Source organism: Lithobates pipiens, unplaced genomic scaffold, assembly GCF_037356315.1.
Source record: "Lithobates pipiens isolate NorthernLeopardFrog02 unplaced genomic scaffold, aLitPip1_a1.2 Scaffold_13, whole genome shotgun sequence".
Classification (NCBI taxonomy): domain Eukaryota; kingdom Metazoa; phylum Chordata; class Amphibia; order Anura; family Ranidae; genus Lithobates; species Lithobates pipiens.
This window is the reverse complement of record NW_027507718.1, coordinates 191660771-191668569: the sequence shown is the minus strand read 5'-3', so window position 1 is coordinate 191668569 and position 7799 is coordinate 191660771. Positions and strand designations below refer to the sequence as shown.

Genomic DNA, 7799 nt, shown 5'->3' with positions numbered 1-7799 from the left:
GTTAAGTGGAACGAAATCTATTGGATTTTTGAAACTTTTTTTAACTAATAAAAAAATGAAAAGTGGGACGTGCAAAATTATTCGGCCCCCTTGCGTTAATACTTTGTAGAGCCACCTTTTGCTGCGATTACAGCTGCAAGTCGCTTGGGGTATGTCTATCAGTTTTGCACATCGAGAGACTGAAATTCTTGCCCATTCTTCCTTGCAAAACAGCTCAAGCTCAGTGAGGTTGGATGGAGAGCATTTGTGAACAGCAGTTTTCAGCTCTTTCCACAAATTCTCGATTGGATTCAGGTCTGGACTTTGACTTGGCCATTCTAACACCTGGATACGTTTATTTGTGAACCATTCCTTTGTAGATTTTGCTGTATGTTATATTAGCTCTTTTTCCTTCTGCCAACTTGCATGCCATTGTTAGGGCCTGGAGTTCTGCTTCCTGGACAGACATGGAGGAAGGTAATGCTGAAGCCTGAAGAACTGTATCTTCGGTGGTGACTGCGTATCCTGTGTGGTACCGTCCAGCGCTGTCTGCATACCTGGAACCATCCACAAAGATTGTCAAGTCAGGATTCTCAAGGGCCGTTTCACTAACTGTCGGTAGGTGTGAAGTCTCCATCTTCATCACTTCAAAGCAGTCATGATCGGCGAGGTGGGGATCATTCTCCAAAGAGGTTCCCCCCTCATAAGTGGAAGTAGAGTGGATGGGTTGAGGGTATCATATCGGATGAGAGTGATGTTATCAGGGAGAAGCAAGGCACACTGGAGTCTGAGGTGTTTGGGCTGTACTTGGTTTAGTATGGCAGTTATGTCATGAGGGGCAAGGAGGATTAAAGGATGGCCCAACACCAGGTCAACGGTTTTGTCCAAAAGGGCCTGGGCTGCAAAGATGGCTCTAAGACAAGAGGAGGGTAGCCCCTTGGCCACTGGGTCCAGTTGGCAAGAGTAATACCCGATGGGTCTGAGCCTGTTGCCATGGGCCTGAGCCAAAACTCCAGTGGCATGCCCTTGTCTCTCTGAGACAAACAGTTTGAGAGTCTTTTCATAGTCCGGGAGGCCCAATGGAGGGGCCGTGGAGAGGATCTCCTTCAGAACTTCAAAATTGTTCACAGCCTCTGAGGAAAGCTCGAAAGGATCAGATTTCAGGGCAACATAGAGAGGTTGCATCAAAAGGGAGGCTCCTGGGATCCAAGAGCGGCAATAGGAGATTAATCCTAGGAAAACATGTAGGGGCTTTTGACCTTGAGGCAAGGGGATGGCTTTGATTGCAGCAACTCTTTCTTCAGTGAGATGTCGAGTGCCTTGGGAGATGCAGTGACATAGGAAAACCACCTTCTCTTTGCACCACTGAACCTTTTTGCTTTGAGGTCTTGCATCCTTGCTCGGCTACGTAGTGGAGGAGGCTTTCAGTGATAAAAGTCTACGCCTCTTGGCAATCTGCTCCTGGCCCTTCTCCTTTACTTCCTTTGTTCTCTTAGTAAGGAGCTTGGCATACTCTGATGCTTCCTCCTCATTCTTCTGAGTGCCCTGCTTCAGGGCAATACATCTGCGCTTGTGTTGAAGAACTCTAGGTGTTACAAGACGCTGGATCCTGGGGGCCTTAGTCTTGGCCTTCTTCCCTTCCTTAGCAAGAGGCTTTCTAACCACATATTGGCGCACATCATATTCTTTGGACAGGTTGAAGAGCTTGTGGGCTCTGCTTGCCCTTTTAGGACCCAAACAACGTGGAACAGTGTTGTCTGTGAGGCCAGGGATGTCCTCAGCTTTCCTGACAATCACCAAGTTCAACAGATTTAAGTTGGCATCTACAATACAGCCACGCACAGACTTGCGTTTGCGCTCCCAGTCCTCCTGGGGCGGTAACAGGAGTGACCCTTACTCAATAGCAGACAAACATGGCCTAGATGAGAACTCCCTGTTTCATGGGGAAACCTTGCTTATCCTTGCCTCCACTGATGCGCACAACATATCCCATCAGCTGAAACTTCTGTGGCCATACGTTTCTCATAAAAATTATGCAGCTTGCGTTCATCTTCAACTTTAATCGGCTTCTGGCAGCCAGTGGCTGGGAAAGAGATATTAAGCTTCATGTCTGCACAGCCTATCTCAGGTCCCCCGCCTGAAAGAGGGGAGAGGAAGCAGGTACGAGGCTTTCAGAGAAGTTTGAGATGTCACCATGTTGGAGGGTATCTGCACAAAGCAGGAGGTCATCTACATACTGAAGGAGTATAATGTTTGGGTGTAACTTCATCCAGGTGTTCAGGATGAGGGCCATTGACTTGTATTGAATTGGGAGGGGGAGTTCTGGGCACCTTGTGGCATAACAGTCCAGGGTGTAGCAGGCAGGTGACACAGGCTTGCCTGAATCCTAGTGAAGAAGATGCATGTGATCCGGAGAAGGGCAGGGTGGTGGGTGAGGTTGAGCAGTCATGTCCTTGGTACTGAGCGCTTTCATGTGGGTCATGGTTGGGGCCTAGTTGCTTGTGGGCAGACTTCCGGGTCTTCCGCTCCGGCGTTCCCTTCTGGAGTGCAGTTGTAACAAACACGCGGGGTTGGTATGGGTGGGTGTGAATACGGTGTGTGAGAGGCCATTATGAGAGGAGCTACCTTTTTTCTGCTCTGTGCAGATTCTAGGCCCTTTGCTACTAATAATAACATCTCAAGATCCATTACTCTATACTCTGGGCATGATAAGAGCAGACCCTTTTGGATTGACTCTTTAAAACCTAAGCCCTTGTACACACGGTCGGAGATTCCGACAACCAAATCCGTCGGAGTTATTCCGACGGATTAATTCCGGACGAGGCCCGGAAGTGATGTTGCATACACGCGGTCGGACTAAGTTGTCGGAATTTCGGGTTGGCAAGAACGCGATGACGTAAGCCGCGTATGGCAGGCCTAGAAAAGGGAAGTTCAGCACCACGTCCAGCACCCTTTGGGCTCCTTCTGCTGATCTTGTGTGCATCGCGTGTTAGTAGAAGTTTGAGAGACGATTTGCGCTTTTCAGATTTGTGATTCAGGTCGCTACTGCTCTTCAGTTTTTGCTTGTCTTTGCGTATCTGATAATCAGTGCGTGTAGTCAGTAAGTATTTGTTTCTCATTGTGGACTATATCTTGGTATAGTACGCTTTGATTTGCATTGCTTATTGTCTGCTTGCTTCTGCTATTCAGGTTGTTCTTTCAGGCATTGCTGTTTATCGTTGCTTTCTGTTGTCCGTTCTGACCAGCCGACCGTTTTCAAACCATGTTTCGTCTACGTACTCGTCGTAGAGTCGTGTTGGGGTTCTTACTTTGACACAAGCCCGGTCCATGAACAGGGATGGGAGGTGTTTGTGGACCAAGAATTGGTTGCGCCAGCGTGACCAGTTCTCGCACATGCCTTTGCTCCGTGAGATCCACGAGAATAATCCTGATGATTTCAGGAATTATCTCCGGATGACGGACCCCGTTTTTCACCATCTGCTGGCTTTGCTGACCCCTTATATCACTACTTGGCAACAGGGAGAAGCCTTCAGGACCTCAAGTTCTCTACAGGCATCTCCCCCCCAGGCTCTGGGGATCATTATTCCAGAGACCTGTTCTGCCATCATTCAGGTCCTGCAGAAGGACTATATGAAGGTAAGTTTCTCCTTTAACATCACATTCTATGTATTTCATGATTGCTAATGTCTTGCATTTCTTTCCTCATTCCCTAATTACCATCATTGGAATATGCTCTAATTCATATGCTCTGCCCCTTTGTCCTCATGCATATTTGCCTCACTATCTTCCCCACCATGCTCTTCTTGGCCCATAAAACTATAGTCACTTACCAATGTCTTTTGTCAGCTCCATAGTATTGCTTTCCCCTAAACACCCCCTAAAATGTCTACAAATGTTATGTGTGTGCTTCAATTCATGCAGAGTGACATTTTTTTTTTGGTTGTGCCAAACTCATTAGGAACCCCTCTCCCCCCAACTGCTAGCTCAGCTGCTAGCAATCCTATATCTGCTGACTTTACCAAACCCAATACACACTATATCTACCTTTTTGATGGTCACATTTATGGACGAATTCACCAAAGCATGTAGTGCAAGGGCCTGCCTCAATTCTTTCAAATGCTATCATTTTTTTGTTTTTTTCCCCTATTATTATCTTGATATGTAATAGCAAAATTTTAAAATGTGCTTCCATTTTGTTTTCTTTTTGTTATTATGACACTTATTACCTGTCCGGTGGGCTGCCAATAGTGTAAGTAAGGAGGGGCTTCCCAAAGTATCACACATTATTTAGGCATTCAGCTCTCAATCAAGTGGAGAGGGTTACCTGTCCAAAACATCCACCCCTCATTTTTTTGGAAAGGGCCCATCAGATGGGGTGGATGGGGGGTGGGGGAGGGATGGAGGGTGATGACTCTGATAAGGGGACCTTATACTTTAGGCTTTAAATACTCAGTTCCCAAAATGTTATACTGATCTTGGCCAAAAATGTTGGTGTCTAATCTGCTTGCAATGTTGGTTTGCAAAACTACAAATTTTTGGTCTTGTTTCACCCCACAGTGTCCTTCAACGCCACAGGAATGGCAGACTGTGGCCTCCCACTTTGCCAGTCGTTGGGGCTTTCCCAATTGTGGAGGCCCAATTGATGGGAAGCACGTCCGCATCGTCCCACCACCCAAATTGGGGGTCGTACTATTTTAACTACAAGGGGTTTAAAGAGGAAGTAAACCCTGATGGGTTTACTTCCTCTTTCATTCCCTGCAAAGACAAAGCATAATGGACTACTATGCATCGCATAGTAGCCCATTATGTGTCACTTACCTGACACAGGAGCCAGCGAAGTCGCTGCGGTCCCCTGTAGTCCGCCGCATCCATCTTGCTGGTGGCGTCTCGCAGCTCTGTCGCTGTCATTCGGCGAAGCCGCGATGACGTCACTCCCGCGCATGCGTACGGGAGTCGACACGCGCGGCAGCTCCATTCTTGGAAATGCCACGCTCAGTGCGCCTGCGCCGTAGACAGCGGTGCCCGTTTTCGGGCAAATATCTCCTAAACCATATAGGTTTAGGAGATATTGCTTGGACCTACAGGTAAGCCTTAATCTAGGCTTACCTGTAGGTCAAAGTGGTTTGTAAGGGTTTACAACCACTTTAATAGTATTGTGATGTTGGCAGTGGTATCAGCGACCTATGACTTCTTGTATGTGGACGTGGGGCAAAATGGATGGATGTCGGATGGTGGAGTGTTCGCACGGACGGAGTTCTACTGGCGTCTCCAGAGTGGCAGTCTGGGCTTGCCACCCCCAGAAGAGAATCAGGAAGGACTCCCGTTCGTCTTCGTCGCGGATGAGGCGTTTGCCCTGGCAAACCATCTGATGCGGCCTTTCCTGATGAGGACCCTCACCCCGGACCAGAGAATTTTTAATTTCCGCCTGTCCAGAGCCCGAAGAGTGGTGGAGAACATTTTTGGTATACTGGCCAGCCGGTTCCGCCTTTTTTTAACGCCTATCCACATGGCGGAATACAAAATAAATCACATTGTGCTGGCGTGCTGTGTTCTTCACAATTTCCTAAAAAGACATTCTGCAAACTATGCGGTCTCAGTTGTCCAAGAAGCAGACTTGCTTGAAAATGAGAACCTCACGGGCCTTGAAGCTGCTCGTCCTGGCTTGCCCCCCTAAAGCGCCCGTGAGCTTAGAAACCAATACATGGAATACTTTGTGGGTAGGGGGGCCATTGATATGCCAGACAATGTCTGAGCGGCATTTTAGGAATACATTTTTCTTTGAAACTCCAATATTTGTTTTCATTTACTGCTTGGCTTGGTTTTAGGTGTCTCCTAGGTAAATTTATGTTTTTTCTTGTTGTGCCTTTTTCTACAAAAGTGCAAACCCAAGTTCTGAGCGAGATGAGGGGACAGTCTCTTCTTCAGATAAGCTTATGTTGTGGGTCTGCTACACCCACATACTGTTTTTGTTAACTAATGTATGTAGTGCATTACTGACCAAAATCTTGCTCATTTTCAGCACCATGGCAGGAAAATGGCATGATTGTGAAAATTAACACATCACTGTGGGTGTTATTTACTAAAGGCACATCCACTATGCACTACAAGTGCACTGCAAAAGTGCACCTAAAACTGCACTTGGAGTGCAAAGTGGAGTTACCTTTAGTAAATAACACCCATTGTCACCGAAATCAATAATTTTACTCCAAATACTGCTTTTGCGCATTGAAAAAGGAAGCCACGGCGCATGTGCGAGACTCCCAAGATGGCCGCGATCGTCTAGATCTCCGCTGCCTCGTGGAACAACAGGACCCCTAGCGCACAGCACGGCCAACCTAACGCTTCACAAGCAGCAAGGATAGCTTCCCTAAGAGCCGGGGTACACCATCGGATGACCGGGGGACCGGAAAAACAAAATCTGGGCCCGCTGTTCGCATCGCTGGATGAGAGGGAGAAATCCAAGATGGCCGCCGCAGCACAGCTCCTATCCCAGGAACGCCGCTCCACAGGCTTGGCAGATTACAGGTCAGAAACAGACTTTACACCTCTCCATGCTACCCCAGGCAGTCTCAGGCCTCCCCAAGAACACCACGCCATCCCCGGCCTCCACGGTGTCCCTCCTGGAATGCACCCTCCAGGTATTCTCCCCATCCCCCTCAGGAGCACACATGGCTCCCCAGGCAGCCAAGGCCACCCATGAGGTCTCTCACACAGACCCAGTATCCCACATGGATGCCTTATTCTGTAAATTTTCTGAACTGCTGGAGAAGGGACTTTCCCAAACTGCCCTGAAAATCACAGGGGAACTAAAAGCTGACTTTATTAACCTGGGCTCACGGATTGAAACGATCGAACGCAAAATGGAGGACACCCAACCAAAACTCCAGGCACATTTATTCGGTGCAGGAGCAACTTGACCTGGCCATGGCCCACATAGATGACCTTGAAAATAGGTCACGCAGATACAACATTAGAATCCGCGGGCTACCGGAATCGATAGTGAATGTTTCCACAGTGGTCCATGACCTAATCACACAGCTAATCCCTGATATCCCAGCTCCAAAACTGGAACTTGACAGGGTCCATAGAACCCTTGGTCCTCCTAGGAAGGACGGCACCCCACGTGACGTAATTGTCAAGCCCCACCATTTCACTGTGAAGGAAGAAGTAATGAAGAGAGCCAGATCTCTGCAGCAAGTCATGTGTCAGGGTCACCAGGTACAGATTTTTGCAGATCTCTCCCCTTCCACCATACAGAGACGGAGAACTCTGAAACCTCTTTTGCTTGTGCTGATGCAGAGAGAAATAAAATACAAGTGGGCCTTCCCCTTTGCTGTTCGGTTCGTTGACAAAGGGAAAACATACACTTTCTCACCCGACTGAAATTTATATCTCAAGAGGCAGACATGGACACTTCTAATTCTGGACATGGCTCGCACAAACGGCCAACACCCAACAGCCCCCAATCTCCGCTGTGGACCTCCGGAAGAGCCAAGAAAGTCAAGGACAATGCACCTACTTGAGAAGCACCCATGATTGAATTTCTACTCTTCATTCTGTGACTGGCCGCTCGAGGTCCTGGAGAGGGCCAGAGGATTCTCCCCCATCCATCGGGAGACCTGTCCTCTACCGTTGCTGGGCCCTGCTCCTCCCTAAAACCTCTCACCTTCACCCCCCCTCCCAGACTTTCCTACCCCCGGACGCTTTGCTGTCCCCCCATACCCTCCCCTGGACTGCCCTCTACCCCACTCCTATCCCATGCCCCCTTCTGTTAAGCCCTGAAGAACTCTCAGAAATCACTACAGAGGGCTACAGACTCA

At 48.4% G+C, this 7799-nt stretch overlaps 1 pseudogene; it reads right to left on the bottom strand.

Moving 5' to 3' along the window:
• Nucleotides 1-1383: 1383 nt before the first annotated feature.
• LOC143975871 (small ribosomal subunit protein eS6 pseudogene) lies at nt 1384-2109 on the bottom strand (annotated as a pseudogene).
• Nucleotides 2110-7799: the final 5690 nt, after the last annotated feature.